Here is a 19190-nt window from a genome sequence, read left to right on the forward strand (position 1 = left end):
AGTTTAATTCTAAATCTCTTGTAACTTGTTTGTAACTTGTTTGTAACCACGGTTTTCCTCCGCCATAAGTGAGGGCGATCAATAAATTTGGAATTTTCGTTAAAAAAAAATCCAAAATTAAAGTCATCTGTATTAAGTTAAGTTTGTGATTGTTAAATTAATTCGTTATTGTTAAATACTTGTGGGAATTTAGCTTTGGAGCATTGGTACAAGGCTTTCCTTTTAATTTTGCCAAACCACTATTTTCATCATGCACCAAGATACCTATCCTCCCACATAATGACTTTTGAGCACTAGTATAACTTTACAATAAATGGGTCACAATTTTGATGTTGGACATTTAATTCCTCTTTCATAAATAAATATACAATGCACGAGGGTAGGAAAGTAAGGATGGCAAAAACTACATCATAAATTATATAGCATAGAGGCTACATATAGAAAGCTGAAGATTGTTGAGAGTCTTGAAGCTAAAAAGATATTGTAACCTTTAGACTATAGAGGTTAGCGATTAAAAATAGTTTGAAGATTATATCCTTGGTGTTGTAGGAAACCTTGAGGTTGTAGGTAGTCTAAAGGCTTATAATTGATACTATAGGGAGACCAAAGGCTATAACTAGTTCAAAATTTATGGGATCTTAAAAGTTAAATGTAGCCCGAAAGCTTATATCAAAGGTTGAAGGAGCTTATATCAAAGGTTGAAGGAGGTGCGGTGTTTAGTGGCTACAAGTAGTCAGGTGGTTGTTCATAACTTGGAGGCTATAGGAAGCTTGGAAGCAATAAATAGTTTGGAGTTTTTTAGTGTTTCTAACAAGGTTCAAAATTATTTAGATCTAATTAGAAGTATAAGTTTGCTCTTGTGTTATATGACTCAACTAGGTAGCGCATGTAGCATGAGACATTTGCATACCATTTTTAAAAAATAAACATAACTCAATGATGCTCTTGAATCTTGAAGGAAAAATCTTATATATACCCTGCAATAATTTGTCATTTAGAGATTATATACTTGGTTTGCGAGCCTGCTAAGCAAAAAAGTTGTTCATGAACATCCTGGTTTTTTTGTAGCTATTTGGAATACAATCTGAGACACGTAAGATGCAGTGGTAAAACCCACTTGAGCAAACTATTGGAGAATTAGTCCCATAAGGGAGAAGATGACTTCCGTTCAAGGTGTAACAGTTGGAACTCACGAGTGGTGGAGCTTCCGTTCAAAGGGGAGTAATTGGAACTCACAAGTCCACATTGGAAAAAGTGAGTATTTGATGGGTGCTTATATACATGGTGTAGCCCAAGACTCAATAGGCTTAAACTTTTGGGTCAAGTTGGTGCTCATCCATGTGTATCAAGCACACCTATCGACTCCTCCGGTGCCAACACTAAATAATGGGAAGTTAACTTCTCCGAGTAACAGTCATTCTTAAGAAAATATATGTGCCTTTTGTTCTTGGATGCACCATATTTGTGAACTAAATGTTTAAATTATTGCAAACAAAAATCTTGTAGACAAAGGTTTTAAAATTGCTCCTATTTATGAAGTGCTCTTGTTTGGAAATATGGTCTGCAATTCCTACGTATGCCTGTGGTAGCAATTAGTATTATATTTGACCATGATTTTGGAATTTTCATCGTTCTTGTTAAAATTTACTTATTCCAACAGGCACTTGGTAATGGTGGTTTTTTTATAGATTTGAAGCTAAAAGACATGAATGTCGTGGAAGCATACAACAAATGGAACAGCCTATTGCAAAAATGGCAGAGAATATAAGTGTCATGGGTGTGTGAAATTGGTGGAGCACATTAAGTTGGCAAAAGAGGTTAAACAGCACAAAGAAGAAGTTAATGCACTTCAGTTTCAAATGTCAGATGAAGCGCTCCAGAAGATGGCAGACTTTTATGGCCGGGTACCTACCATGTTTTTAACCTTTTAAATATTTGTGCTCTATAGTATTTAATTCTGGTCTGAATGATCTCCGGACTGATACTCTCTCCTGATACCTTTGGTGTTCATTTGCAGATCGATGTTCTGAAAGATATTGGTTATGTAGATGCAGACCTTATATTTCAGATCAACGGCCATCGTACATGTGAGATGAACCCGGGGGAAGAGTTGATATGCACGCATTGTTTGTTTGAGAACCAACTGGATGACTTGGAGCCAGAAGAAGCAATAATGTTCGTTCTTGTGTTTCAGCAGAAGAATGCTTCTGAACCAAAGGCTAGGCAAAGGCTTTTTCCTTCTTTCATTCTACTCACCTTGTCTTTTTATTTACCGGATTCCATGACAAGATTTCTTGTTGTGCATGCATACATGAATGTGTGTGCGTACCGTTTTTAGATGTTGTGTACATAGACATTGTCTTAAATCTGAGTTTCAGCCTAATTTTGGTTCACAATTAGCATTATGGGATTCAGTGCATGTCAGGATCGACCACAAAAATTGCCCCTTTAGGATGTCATTATATAATTGTATTGCTTTTCGGATTCTCCCCTAAAGTTGTGGCTGACTTTCAACGAGCTCGTTGGATCTTTAAATTGTTGATTTGTTTCAATGCTCCTCTCAAAAGAAAATTCCAATTTATTTACACGTCGACCCCTACTATAAAATCCCCATTAATTGAACATACAAAATGCCAAATATGTTCTCATTTTTTGAGATAAAGTAACTTCTGATCTTATATTTGTCATCTATGATGTTTAAATAAACTTATAATATTAGTTATAAGAATTCACAGATTTTTTTTGTGAGTTATCCTCGTCACAAGTATCTGTATTTTACAAACTATTTCAAGTCCAAGCTATTTACTTGTAAAAGTCAAGATATGCTACATCTGAGATTTGAAACTGAAAGTGCATTAAGTTCCCCTTTGTGCCGTTTAACCTCTTTCATCATTCTTGTTAAAACTTTATTGATTCTAAGAGGGCGCTTGATAATGGTGGTTCTGCAAATGAAATAGCCTTTTCTAATTTGTTTCCATGTCACCCAGCCACCGTCAAATCTTAACATACAAAATACTAAATTTGTGAGATAAAATAACTTTTTATTTTACATTATCGTCTATAATGTTTAATTATAATTTACAATACAAATTTTACTAGAGTCATGTTGAATCATGGACTAATTCTCTTACCAAGTAATCAATTTTCCTCATAAAATTTAAAAAACGAGGGCAAACTATATGAGCAAAAAGTCAGTGTGCCTCACAAATTGAGGACTAGTTCATCATATTGCTTGTTTTGTCAGCTAAAATTATTTGTGATGGAGGACATTGAAACAAATAAATAGTTTAAGGGGGGACATTCAACATTGAAAAGGGTAGCCTGGTGCACAAAGCTCCCGCATGTGGGGTCCAAGGAAGGGGCGGACCATGATAGGTCTATAATATACAGCCTTACCTTGCATTTTTGTAAGAGTACCATATTTTGTGTTTTGTTAGTGGACCTTAGTTGAAGAGTAACATTGAAGCAAAAAGTTCAAGGGGGACACTGAACAACTAAAAGGTCAAAGGGAATAAGAAATTTGAAAGTTTAATGGGGATTCGAAACCTGAATAAACTTCAAATGTAAAGGGATTCAGTTTGGCTCTTGGGTTGTGCTGAACCTGTAGAGTGTAGCCATGAAACATCCTATTAAAGTACTTCCAGGATCAGTTATTAAGATTTTAACTGAAGTCATGGCTTACATTTTTAAATTTTGCTTTGTTATTTTCATGTTCTTATAATTTCAGAATTTTATCAACTCTAGGTTGTTCAATACAGCAATAAGACTTGGGAAACTTCAAGCTCAGTTCATATTGCAGATAGACCCTCAGGAGTATGCTCAAGAAAATCTCAAAGTTTGGTCTTGTTGAAGTCGTTTAGGAATGGGCAAAGGTTTCTATTCTCAGGTCATATTAATTTAGATCCGCCACTAGCTTCTTTTCATAAATAAACATTATACGAGAGTGAATGTAATGACCCGAAGAATAATGGTAATTAAATAATAAAGAAAGAGGGAAATGAAAACAGAAACAAAAGGAGGCAGCAGGCTTCGTCGACGACATTGCATTTTGAATATAATAACTCGGAATATTTTTACACAGGGCCTCATCGACGAACACAGGGAGTTCATTGACAAGGGCATAAGTAGGCCTCGTCGACGAGAAAATACCGAGAGGGTGTTTTGGGCCACTCTGAAATTTGTCGACGAAATTCCTTAAGGACTTGTCGACGAGATGACGTGTCTTGTCGACAAATTCAAGTTTATAAATAATGAAAACTCGGATTAAATTGCAAAATTTGGCGCAGCAATCACTCACTCACTCTCTCTCTCTCTCTCTCTCTCTCTCTCTCTCTCTAAAACGCACCCCTCTCCTTCTCTCTTCGATCCCGGCCCTGTTTCATGCCGGATCGACGATCTGAAGCCACCACGATGCTCCTAACGAAGTTCTCTACAAGTCTGCCGGAGCGGATCGTTGGTGAAAGAGGTTTGAAATTCGTCCCAATTCAGGGTAATGTATTTTATTCCGATTATGCCTTCCTTGTAGTTATAAGAAATGTTAGAGGTAAGAAAATACTGATGTTTTGTACTGGGGGATGTTGTTTTCAGGGTGTTAAGTGGAAAACCCTGCGGGTATAGGGCTAGAGTACAGTAGGGACTTTTCAGAGATAAGGTAAGGGAAATATGCTATGCTAGGAAATTTATTTATGTTATCAGAAATTTTATACATTTATATATGCATGTGTACCAGTTATATTACAAAATGTGAATTTTTAAAGTATGTGTGGCCGGAGTAGATATTACCTGATATGAAATTTTGTACAGTTTTCAATATAGCAAGCTATACAGATATAGTTAGATATTTTACAGATTTTTATATAGACAGAATATGTATACATATACAGTTTTACTCAGATGATTACATAGACAGATATTTAACAGTATACAGATAGAACAGTATATATGGTGTATATAGAAAGTTATGTTTTCCTAAATACCATAGCACCCAAAGAGTGCAGATAGATTATACAAAGAGAAAGTACAGACAGATTATACAGATAGAAAGTACAGACAGATTATACAGTTATAGCATCAAGATGCTACAGATATTACAATATTTACAGTACAGAAATGTAGTGTTATGGTTATTTTGAAAACATAATGAAAACAGTATAAAGAAGATAGTATGTATATATAAAGTATTAGATCCCTATGGAAAGATTACAGACAGATACAGTACAAACACAGAATATAGAGCACGGTATCGTTGCTATATACAGAATAGAGTGCAACCATATATCTCGGATAGTGTGTGGGTACCGTCAACCGTGCTCGGAGAATATGCAGCTTCCCATTTCGTTGGGTTAAGGGGGCCGGTTTGACGAGGTAGCAGCCAGTCCTGCACCTAGGAGAGTATGCAGTTTGGCTGGGCTAAGGTAGTGTAGAGTATAGTGACTTATCTGGAGGGCAGACCAGATTAAGTCCCGCCTACGGGCCGCACAACCCTGTCATGAGGGGTCAAATCATGGCATACAGAGTTTCAGGGATAAATCACAGTTATGTATATGTATACAATTTTACAGCTTTTGTTGTATATAATGTGATATTAGTAGTATGAATGATAGAAAATTCAGATGATACATATGTTTTAAGCTACTATACATATGATATATGTGTTTTTACAGATTTACCAGATCATGCAGTTTTACATACTTTTTTTATAGTTTTACAACTCAGTCGCCACACATTAGTAATAGCATATTTTCACTTACTGAGCGTCGTCTCACCCCATTACTTTATCATTTTTCAGGTGAGCTAACTAGACAAGCAGATCAAGCTCGCGAATAAGGAGTTTATTTGATTACCTTGGTTGTAGGGTGAGTTTTTGATAGAGTTTTTTATTTTTGGGGTAGATGATACTGGAATGAATTATTTTGTATGACTATGGTCTGTATGTACTGGATTCTGATATTGTATAGTATATATGGTTATATGATTTATGTTTCTGTTGCTTAGGTATGAATATATATATATATATATATATATATATATAATTAAAAAATGATGATGATGATGTAAATTTTGAGGTCGTTACAGTGAAACCTTTGCTCATGGAGCAAGAAATTGTAGAGTGGCCGTAGACAAATAATTTTTAGTTTTGTAGGAAACCTCAAGGTCATAGGAAGTCTATAGGCTATAATTGACGCTATAGGAAGATCAAAGGCTACAAGTCAATTTAAAGTTTATTTAAAAGCTTATATAGGGAGCCTAGTGGCTACAAGTAGTTAAGAGGTTATAAAAAATTTGGAGTCTATTGGGTGCTTGGAAGCAATAAAAAGTTCAGAGTGGTAGGTTTTAGGTTTTGTAACAAGGTTCAAAATTATTTAGAATTAATTAGAAGTCAAAGTTGGCTCATGACTCAATATCATTTTTCAAAAACAAACACAATTCAATAATACTCATGAATCTTGAATAAAATATCTTACATGGTTTGCTATTAAATGTTTGTGATTTAGACATTATATTTGGTTTGTGAAATGTCCACTCTTATTAATAGAGTAGTTGTCATATAAATTAGTTTGATAGTTTGAATAAGAAAATGTAATATAATCATAGAAAAAATAACAACATAAAATTTTTTTATAAATTTATAACAAGAAATAGAGAAGGAATAACTGTTCGCAAATTTTGTCTTGAAAATGTCTATTCCTTTCTTAATTCGTTGTAATAACATGAACTTTTGTACCAGTGATTTTTTTTCTTTGCACTTTTATTTAGTTTTCATTAAATTCTCTCTATATTATATTATATATCTTATAGGCACTTCATGAACCAAATATAACCAAAATGATTTTGAAACTCGAGGGACATATTGAAATCATATTCAAAATTGATGATGACCTTAATTTAAAAAAAATATAAAATAACAAAGGTCATATAGAGTTTTATTGTGAGTTTAGTCAGAAATCATTAGTCCAATCACATAAGTTAGCCAACAAAATGACACAATTCATAGAGATTAATGCTCTTAATGTAGAAGAAAATTACACTCATAAATGTCCTTATTTTTTGTTGCGTGTATAACCCTATTGTAACTCCTCGAACCCGTCAAGTGGGGCCCAGCGTGTTATGAGACCAATCACACGTCTCTGATACCATTCATGCAGCTGAACTAATTAAACAACCTCAAATATAATACTAGAGTACTATAAACATATATACAAACCCATAAAGTAGTATAACCAAATTCTCCATATCATATATCTAGGAAAGAAATTAAACATAACACTTAACATATATATGTTCCTTTAAGCACTCACAAAACTAAACTCCGCCCTAGAACTTTCTAAACTCGATCACCTAAAGGACTTGAAAAGAATAATAAATCGTCAGGGTGAGACACCTCTCAGTAAGAAAGAAAAAGTTATAATAGTGTGTGGCAGAGAGTTTAGTACATACAAAAATAATCATCTATTATTTAATATCATTAGCACTAAAGAATCCGCATCATCAATTACATCACTGACATCTGATAACATACACACAACATAAATATTTTGTTAGCGATAATTCCTGAGAATAAGGAAGTTTATCTGCCCATACAAGTAGTTTCCCTCTACTTTAACACTAATGTTAGGGCACTCACCTTACTCAGTAAGCCCTCAGGTTATGTATCCAGGCAAATTCTCCGAGAATAGGGAAGATTACCAGCCCATATAAGTAGTTTTCCTCTGCTCTGGTACCCACAGAAAATTACCAAGGCACTCGCCTTTCTCAGCAAGCCCTCAGGTTGAGAATTCTACTTTACCATAAATACTTATGTAATTATAGTTACGAGCATCCAATGTCATCATTTCACGGAGAACCACGTATACACACATATCACAACCCATCTACACAAGATACACACATACTTCATGCACACCCACAAAGGGTCCATAACCACACAAGTGATACAGTTCACACATGACTCACATCCACACAGGAATATCGTCTACACAGGACTCACAACCACACAGGTTACTACACAAGCTTCCCAACCACACAGGTTACAAATCCACACACACACAACCTTGTTCATAGTTAATCGGTAAAACAAACTTCTCATTCCATTGCCAATGTTTTACCCCCTTAATGTAAATGTCCATATAATGATCTCCTAATACCATTTCCAACATTATATGAAGATTTATATCAAGTACGATATAATGACATCCTCATACGACTTCCAATGTTATATCGCAATTTACATGAACCATAAAACAATACACATACATAACATGACCAATCATCCAAGCACATCAATGCATTCACCATAGTATACACAATCAGACAGTATTCATAATCAAGTATAATTTACAACCCAAATGGTATCCACAAGCGAACAGTAATCATAATCACGCAGTACTCGCAACCATTTAATTACGAAAGTTATTTTCATACCACACGGTTTTTCCCTTATATAAAATATATTTAAAATCATTATTTTCCAAATTTCTAACTGTTCAGATAATTCATTCCTAAATATACATATTTTTTTATACTCAAATTTAACCGGTTTAAAATTAATGAAAAACTGCTATAACGTTTTCCCCTTACCTGCTCCTCGAGATTCTGCCTAAATCGAACTGAAAAATGAGACCCTGTATTCCAAAAATATCAACTTACTCAAATATTAGAACACTACTCATTTAACACTTCCTAGGTTCCATATACTTCATTTAAAATATCTCACTTACCCTGATTTTGGGATGGTGCCCCAAAATCCCAATTCAACGATCTGTTCTAGTAGCTTTACAAAGAATGATCTCATGAATCTCGTGGTAGTTCTGAATCGTCAAAAATAAGCCTTAATGGAGCGAGAATCGAAGAGAAGAAGAGGGAGAAACCGTAGGGTTTCGTGAGAGGAAGAGAGGAAATTTTTATTTCTTTTGAGGAATGCTCACAGGACCTTCTATATACCACCTCTACGCAGAAAATCATCGCCGATTTTCTCAGGCTTCTAGATAACCGTCGCCGGTTTTATCTTTAATCGGCCCAAATTTATCATTTAACTTGTTACCAGCTCGTGGAAAAATCACGTAACTGTTGACGGTTTTCTCTTCACTTCAAAAAATTTTCGCCAGTTTTGTGGTTGACTCACCCAGTTGACTCGAAACTATCGCTAATTTTTTTTGCGCCTGTGAAACCGTCGCCGGTTTGGGCCCTGTCTTACCAAATTCCTTTTTTTTTTTTTTTATTTCTCTTTATTTCTTTCTTTCATATTTATTTTCTTTTAATTTTCAGGTTTAGGTTACTACACCTATGACAGTAAACACATAAGGTTCATAAGAGTCTGTTGATGCTTTCAACCAAGAGAACCATAACGAAATAAAGTTATTGAGCAAAAATAACTATACTCTAATAATTTGTTTGTTGGACACATAAGCGACTTATAATAGTATAAGGCATCCTTTATTTGCATTGAATAACTTTTTAATAGAGGTGATCTCTTATTGGATCATAAATAAACCAATTAAATTCATCCAAAAATACATTTTAATAAGTTCAAAATGTTTCTTATTCAATCATTCACAGCTTCAGTTTGCTTTAACACCATCCCCATTTGGTTCATTAATTTAGAATTTACTTCAACTTGAAAACATAATTACTTAATTTTGCCAGAAGCGAAGGAAATGCAAGACATGCAATTCACCAATTCCTTGTTTGGGCTAGGGCAACCCTTCCTTTCCACACTTGGGTCAGCACCTGACCGTTGCGTCACAGAATCTCCGTGTAGCCGCCGGTGTTCGGGAATCTCCACGGCCGGTGTCTGGCACTCGCCACTCGTCGTCGGGGTGCCCCGGCTTCAATTTCCTACACCCGGCACGCCCTCAAATACTACACCCGGCAAGGAGCTCGAATGCAGGCTCTCCACGTCACCGAAACTCCCCCTAGGTAGAATAAAACGCAATGAGGCGCGACCGTGTTTTTGCTTTTGCGCTAGCTAGTACGTTACTGGTAGTGTAGGTTTGTACAGATGCACTTTGTTCATTTGTTTGTTATTGACATAAGAGACGTGAGATCAATTAATGCTTTACGATTTTCATGTAACCTGCTGATGAACTCGTGTAATCAGAATTTCATTCTCATTTTCAAGATGGATGAAAAGAGTAGTTTTTACTTTTTAAAACTAGGAGTATCTTTCTTATTTCTTGTTTTCCGATTCAGTTTCTCCATGGTAAAAAAATAGATTATAAAGATAAATTTATTTTTATTGTCACTTATCTATTTCTATCACTCATTTTTAGCTATTTTTCAAAAAATTAAAAATTAAATTTTATAATTTTTTATTATTTTAACAATCTATTATCAGAAATTTTAATATCCAAAAATAGTTTGTTGACCTTATGGATCATATTCCGTTTTAATTATGACAAATATTATGATATTTAATGTCTGTCAAGTTTGTGTGCATGATCATATTGATGAAATCATATGATGACATGTGGTAACTTGAAGAAAATGAAGACCTAACATATTTATTTGTTGTAATTTATATTCGGGCATGTAATATTTTTTGAGAACAATTTGTAATAATTGATGCATATCGTGCATGTTGGATCTTATAAGCTCAAAATCACATATTGATCTTAGGGATCACCCTTCGGTCGACCAACGCCAGATTTTTGGGTTTAATTTAAAAGCGTAGGCCATAAACTGACTTTAAGTCCCCAAGCACCTCATAACAAGCCCCCCATAACTTAAAAGTTATACCCATATGAACAGGGCTAACTTCTGATAAAAATTATTACCTAAATTAGTGTGTTCGGTCGACCGAACCCAAACCTACATAGACTATTTGGTCGACCGAACCTCCTAGGGTCAATAGGTTGACTATTCAATCGACCATTTTTAAAATGAACTTGAACGGTTTGGTCGATTGAATTGGCATGCGACTGATTCTTAACGCCCTGATCAACCGAACTTCTAGTTGAAAAATGTCCTAGTCGATCGAACCTATCAATTTGGTCAATTGAACTTGGCTTAGTCGACCAAACCTCGGAGGGTCCAAAATCGTCTCAAATATGGTCGACCAAAACCTCAATTCAAAATCTCCTTGGTAGACCGAACTTAAAATGTGGTCGACCGAAACTCTCAGGTTAGCCTAATTTTTACTGAGGTTAATTGAGATTAAATAGAGTTAATTTTTTAAAACTCAATTAAAAAAATTCTAATAATTCCCTTGGTATTCCCAACGGTTATTGTAGTGACCTAGAAATTGTAATAATAAAAGAAAATGAAAAAATAAATTTTTGAGTAAGGTAGAAGAAAATCAGCGACGGTTTTCTGAAGGAGCTAAAAAACTGGCAATAGTTTTGGGATTTTAACCGCAACCGGGTAAAGGCAAAACGGTAAATTAGGGGCCGATTAATAGAAAATCGGCGATGATTTTCTTAGAAGCACAAAAACCGGTAATAGGTTTCTGGCTAGTGCTGAAAGTTATAAAGAACCGAGAGAACTTCATTTTTTTTAAAACAAATCATATTCTCTCTCTTTCCTCTCTCAAACCCACGAACCTCTCTCACTTCTCTCTACAAATTATGTTTCGTTAAGTCTCATTTCAATGATCAGAAACCACCACAGGGTTCTTGGGAAAATTCTCTACAACATAGGTAGAATAGAATTTCAATTTGGGGTTTTGGGGAACCATCCTAAAATTGAGGTAAAAGTGTTATTTGAGTGTTTTGGGTTGATTATTTAATTATTAAAGATATAAGCTTAGATGTGAATGTATTTCTGAGGTTAAATGGAGAAATTGGGATTTTGTATAATTTAGGGTTGGTGTATACACGACAGATATGCTAGGTTTTCAGTGGGTATTTTTCCTCAGGAACCCAAGTAAATGATAAATAGTTTATAATTTAAGAAATGTGAGTATAAAACTATTAAGGAAATTCAGTTAGTAACAAGAAAATATATATGTGTATAATTTCAGGATAATGGAATTATGAACGCCGTGGGCGTGAGTTAGAATTAGTAGGCGAGTTCAGTTACCTAGGTAAGGGAAATATACTATGCTAGGAATTTCAGAAATTTTATCAGTAATATCTATTTGTTTCGGGGTAAATTCTACAGAGTATAAATTATTTTCATTATAAAAAATTCCAAATTTTTGTACAAGGGTTTTTATTTATTTAATTGTATGACATGAGTTAATATCATATCAGTTCAGAATTTATACAGTTTTTCAGAATACCATGATTTACAGTATTTTTGCACAGAAATATGTTTTATTAGTTTTACAGAATTATAAATTACAATATATATACAGACAAACATTATACTAACATATATTAGTATACAGACACATATTTTACAGTATTTATAGAATACCAAAATTTCTAGAATTTCAAATCCATAACACTTAGATATTACAGTTTATTCAGTCAGATAATACAGATTAGATATTACAGTTATTTTAATCAAATATTACAGTATTTTTAGATCAGATTTACAGTATTATGGTTATTTTAGAATCATAATAAAACAGTAAGATACTTATATAGTATTTGATCCTAATGAATTATTTTAGTCAGATTTAGTGACCAAAGCACGATACTGTAGCTATTTCAAATCAGAGTGCAACCACATATCTCAGATAGTGTGTGGATTTTCGTCAACTATGCCTTGGAGGGATTGCATGCTCCCCAGTATTCAGGGTAGAGGTGGCTGGTTTGACGAGGGAGAAGCCAGCACCGAGCCTTTGGATGGATTGCAGTAAGGCCGGTTTGAGGATTGATAGAGTATTAGTTGACTTATCCTAGTGGGCCAACCATAGTTAAGTCCCGCCTATGGGTCGCATAACCCTGTCATGAAGGGTTAAATCATGACGCACAGATTTTCAAGGTAGTTTTCATATATATATATATATATATATAGAGAGAGAGAGAGAGAGATTTACAAAATAACAACAAATATATTATAATATTAGTAGTTTGAATAAATAGAAAACTCAAATAATACAGTTGTATTTTTAAGCCATATAGGTGTGAGTTACATAGTATTATATTTTACATGATATCTCAGTTCAGTTATTTATCAGTAAATTATTTATGTAAACTCAGTTGCCACACATTGCTAATAGCATATTTCGTCTTACTGAGCATTGTCTCATTCCAGTAATTTAATATTTTTCAGGTGATCTAACTAGACGAGCAGATCAGGCTCGGAGATAGGGAGGTCGGTTGCACTGCCTTGTTTGTAAGGTATGTGTTTCCAAGAGAAAAATATTTTTAGGTAGATCTTAGGGGTTTTGATAGATGATATTTGAGAGTTATGTTTTTGTATATATATATTTTAGGGAGATACTGAATTCTGGTATTATGCATATGGTTGTACAATTTTATGTTTTCCGCTGCATAGGTGTATTTCAATAGTCATTATAGAGGTATCATAGTAAATGATTATCAGTCTATTTATAGTTTATTTTATAAAAAAAAAAGAAAAAAGAAATGGTATGAATTTTGAAGTCGTTACAGTTATAATTTTGGCAATGTTTATAAATATGAGTTCATTCGTACAATTAAGATATGATTAGCATTGAAACTCTTTGAAAATTTTCAAAGGTCAATGTAGACACCCTAATTTTTACTAGGTTTTCCTGGAAAGACTCGGTGTAATAAAAGTTGATTTCAAATCTTGAAAATTGGAGGACCTATTTTCGAAAAGCCCGATACTTTTTAAATCGAGTCCCAGTATTTTGAAATTGAGTCTCAAGTGCTTTGAATTGAGTCTCGGTGAGTTTTAATCAAGATCTGACATTTTAATTGAATTCCAGTGAATTTTAATTGAACTTTGGTATTTTAATCGATTCCCGGTGAATTTTAATCGAGTCCCGTCAGGTTCGGGTCCTCCAGTGTTCGATAGTCAAGCCTTCTTAAAACCGAGTCGCTCTTCGGGAGTACAAAATTGAAAGAGAAATACATACAATACAAAAAGGAACAAATACCAAGTAAATCCAAAAAAAAAAAAAAAATTTAGCCCATAGTCACATGCATCTTCCTCCCCAGGAATAAAAGAACAGGATAGTCGGGGAAGCTAATTTCAGTTGTAACCGATCGTGAAGAGTGATTCTTGCACCATAAACTCTCTATAAGGAGAGGGTCTCACCAGAGGGATCGGGGGGTCACCGGGAGGCATTTCATTTTTTTATTGTTTATCTCTTCTTTTTTTTTTTGATAACGCACCAGGTTTTCACGTGACTAATCCTGTGTCCCTTGAAGTTGACCCCACAACTCCAAAGGGAGCGTAAATTCAAGAGTCCAGGGGCGGAAACGAACCCAGAAGGATTTGAACACCTGACCTCGTGAAAGGCACTTACGCAGCCCGCACTACCACCTGAACCACACCTGGGGGTTTGTTTATCTCTTTCTTGGCTGCACGCAGAGATGACACTGCTCACGAAGAATCCATCTCTCCCAGTTCCCTCGACTCTCTGCTCTCTCGCATAACCACTAGCCTACACACCATAGCCACCGTCATACAGCCACCCTCCTCTTCTTCTCCATCACTCCACGACAGCATAGGAAAGAACCAGAGCAGCTCCACACCAGAACTTCTAGCCGAGCACCACCATCTGCGACCATACCAGTAGAGCCGCCAGTTCAAGTTCTCTTCCGAAAACTCCATGAGCAACCTCCTCCTGGCCATCTGAACTCATGAACAACCCCTCCCTCTCTGCTGTGAGTTTTCCAGATGCACAATACGCACTTCTAACACACTAGTTAACACATCACTCACATATTTAGGCCTCATTTTATTGTGTTCTATCATTGTGGTGTTTTGTTCATTTAACATTCTGCTTTTCGTGTGTGGTATTTTTTGTATTATTGTTGTGAGGTCTGTATTGATGAGGCAGCGTCTGAGTTAATAAGAACGTCTGTAGAGCCAGTTTTTGAACAGTATAAACCTTCCGTCTTATCTTCCCTCAAGTTCTCCCAGTTGACTCTTGGTAATGTGGCTCCACAGCTCACACACAAATACTGCTCCATGCACTCACACACACTGTTTCACGTAGCAACGTGCGCTGCACAGTACACCAACTCACATCACTACGACACACACACTGTTGTGTGTAACTCCAGCTTATTGCTAATTCTATTTTCAGATTTTAGTTAATTCCAAATCAGCCCCAATAATACCTAAACATAAACCTGTTTATTTTGATGCATGTGTGCTAAGCCTGATCAAGAAAAATGTACGTTCACTAAATAATATTTAGCAAAGCATAAACATGTCACAAGCACAATCCACAAGAATACATTTACATGGTTCGACCCAAAAATTGGCCTACGTCCATGGCAGAAACTCACCTCTAGAGACACTATATTAAATAGGCGGAAATAAATACAAGTACACACAGATTTACCCTTGTTTCTTGTCTTACCGATCTCTTTTGAAAATCAGCCCAAGAATAATCCTAGAAACCCCCTCTTCGCACCTACGAAGAACCCTAGATTTCTCCCTATATTCCTCCCTGATTTCCCTACAAGAAATCCTCCCCAAGAAACCAAATCTGTGTCTTTTACCTTGCCTTTACCTGAGCGTGCACCTCCGTTGGAAATCCCCAACACCGAACGCCCTCCTGCCATGTCCTTCTCTCACGCAACCCTCGCTCTCCCACACGATTGAAGAAAACAACGGCTGCAGGTGCTCTCTCTCACGGCTGAAGAATCCTTGGCTGCAGGTGCCCTTGCAACTGGTGAAGGCTCGCGGTTCTGCAGGAAGAAGTCTTGGCTCCTGCGCTGCAAGCTCAAATCTGCTCTGCAGGATTCTCTCCGCTGTTTCTTGAAGCTGCAAATAGAAAAATTAAAGCAGCCTTTCCCCGCCTCTCCTGTATTTTATTATATTTACAATAGTAAAAGGCAATTACATCCATGCCCCCATAAATAATAAAAACACAACAGCAGCCGTTGGATCTAAAACGAAATGGACGGCCTGGATTTGTTTCAAGCCTTGACACTCCAACAATTCTCCACCTTGGCAAGCTTGTAACCCTTGCACCTCCTTAGCATCTCTGATGGCGGTTCCTGCAAAACAGACACTAGAAACTTTCAAGGTTAACCAAGTTTGAACAATGCTCAAACTTGGATTTAGGTACTGCTTTAGTCATCATATCCGAAGGATTATCCTCCGTTGGAATTTTTCTTACTTCTATTTCTCCACTAGAAATAATATCTCTCACAAAATGCAGCCTAACATCTATATGTTTGGACCTATCATGATAAACATGATTCCTAGCCAAATGAGTAGTGCTTTGATTGTCACAATAAATTGTAACGGCTCCACTATACATTCCTAACTCTAGGCATAGTCCTTTTTATCCATATAGCTTCCTTAAAGGCTTCAGTCATGGCAATATATTCAGCCTCCGTGGTAGACAAGGTTACCACCGACTGCATGTGAGATTTTCAACTAATAGCACTACCTAAAAAACAAAAGACCATACCAGAAAAAGACTTCTTAGTATTTAGATTTCCAGCATAGTCAGAATCTACATATCCTTTTAATCCTATTTCACAATGCATATCCTTTTTACCAAATATTAATCCTTGCTGTTTTGTTCCAGACAAGTATTGAAAAATTTGTTTCAAAACATGCCAGTGTGGTTTTCCAGGTTTGCTCATAAATCTACTCACTTGACTTACAACATAAGATAGATCAGGTCTAGAACATACCATAGCATACATTACACTACCAACCATACTAGCATAAAGTATTCTATTCATAAATAGTGACTCAACTTCAGTTTTAGGACACTGTTTGCTAGACAACTTAACATGCTGTGCAACAAGAATATAGGTAGATTTAACATGACTCATTCCAAATCTTTTTAATACCTTTGAAATACAAGACTTTTGAGACAAGTAGAGAAGCTTTTTATTCCTTTCTCTAGTTATTTTCATACCAAGTATCCTTTTAACAGGTCCTAAGTCCTTCATTTCAAATTCAGATTTAAGCATGCACTTAACTTGATTTAACATATCCATGTCTTGACAAGCAACCAACATGTCATCAACATATAATAGTAAATATATATGACATTTATCACATGATTTAAAATAAACACAACCATCATAATTGCTTCTACAGAAATTGCTTTGAATCATGTAAGAATCAAATCGTTTATACCATTGTCTAGGTGATTGTTTCAACCCATATAAAGATTTCTTTAATAAACATACATGCTTTTTATTCATTTCCATATCAAAACCCTCGGAAGGTTGCATATAAACTATTTCTTCTAAAGTACCATGCAAGAAAGCAGTTTTAACATCAAGTTGTTCTAAATGCAAGTCATGTACAACAACAAAGGATAATATAATTCTAATAGAACTATGCCTCACAACAATGGAAAAATATTTCATTATAGTCTACCCCTTCCCTTTGTGTAAATCCCTTAGCCACTAACCTAGCTTTATACCTAGGTGGTTCAACTCCAGGGATTCCCTCTTTCCTCTTAAAGATCCACTTGGATCCTATGAGTTTTTGTTTTTTTTTTCGGTCTAGGTACTCATTCTTGTTTAGAGACTCTATTTCCTCTTACATTGCAAGAATCCAATTTTTCAGCCTCTTTACTATCCATGGCTTCTCTAAAAGTCCTAGGCTCCACCTCAATTTCTGTTTCAGCAACCAAAAGAGCAAACACTGTCATATCAGCTTCCCCATACCTTTAAGAAGGTCTTATGACCCTCCTTTCCCTATCCCGTGCTAGAAGGTAAGTTTTACTTAATTCAGAGGTTTCCGTTTCTGAGTTTTGCTCCTCAAAAATTGCAGCATCTGTTTCTAAATGGCTATGAGAAGTGGAGGGATGCTCCACCTCAAACTGCGGGTCACTAGTATCAAAGTGTCTAACAGTCTGAATGTATGTAATCAAGAGTCTGTTTTGTGGTGTGAGTGGACTTCTTAAAACTAACCCTAGTAGACTTACCCAAGACACACTCCTCACAGAATAACAATTCCTCAAGTTTCCTATCTCCAAGGAGCCCCTATTTCTCCAGCTCCTTTAAGCCCTGTAGGCTAACATGCTCTAGCTTACTATGCCACAAGGAAACCTAATTTTCTACCCTGTGATTGATAGGTGAAACCTCACCCATCACTGTCTTTCCTACTAAGGTGTACAGCCCATTCTTTAGCACCCCTTTCATCACTACCAGTGAACCTCTACAAACTCTTAGGCTACCTCCTTCAGACTTAAACGTGTACCTTGTCTTATCTAAGCTACCCAGAGAAATCAAGTTTCTCTTCAGCTCAGGTATGTACCTCACATCTCTTAGCACTCTCTCCATCCCATCATGCATTAGAAGTCTCACAGTCCCTATACCCTATATTTTACATGACTTATTGTTTCCTAGGATAACATGACCTCCTTCTAAGCACGTAAAGGACTCAAACTAGTTTTTTAATGGACACATGTGGAAGGAACATCTTGAATCTAATATCCATTCTTTTCCCGAATCTCTATCAGAAACATTCAACACTTCCGCACTATCATACCCATCTAAAACTACAGTTGCCTTACCCTTTGATTCAGAGGTGGTGGCCTTTGCACCATTTTTCCTCTCAGGGCAATCCCTCCTAAAATGTCTTTCCTTGTGACATGCATAACACTTTAGTGCCTTATTCTTAGATTTTGATCTAGACCTCTTGTCTTTTCCTTTCTTGTTCCTCTTTTCAGACTTACCTCTCACATTTAACCCTTCCCCTAACCCTAATTTAGACTCAAACTTAGTGTGCAATTCCCTAGAGTGCAAAACGGCTTGCACATTTTCTAAAGTCAGCCTCTCTCTCCCATACATCATAGTTTCTTTAATATGGTCATATGTGGAATCAAGAGAACTCAATAAAAGAATTGCCTGGTCTTCTTCATCTATACTAATATCAATATTAGCAAGATCCAAATTTTTTTTATTAAATTCATCTAAATGTTCATCAATTGATGTTCCAGTGGTCATTCTAAAGGTGTAGAGTCTAGTCTTCTTATGGAGTCTATTTTCTAGGGATTTTGTCATGTACAAATTTTCTAGTTTTGACCACACTCCAGCTGTCGTATCCTCATTGGCAACTTCCCTAAGCACTTTGTCTCCTAAGGACAAGATAATGGCACTATGTGTTTTTTGGAGGATTTCGGGCTTCACTTTGTCGGTGGAGGGAAAATCTTGTTTCCCCTC

Source organism: Malania oleifera, chromosome 2 (genome assembly GCF_029873635.1).
Source record: "Malania oleifera isolate guangnan ecotype guangnan chromosome 2, ASM2987363v1, whole genome shotgun sequence".
Lineage (NCBI taxonomy): Eukaryota > Viridiplantae > Streptophyta > Magnoliopsida > Santalales > Ximeniaceae > Malania > Malania oleifera.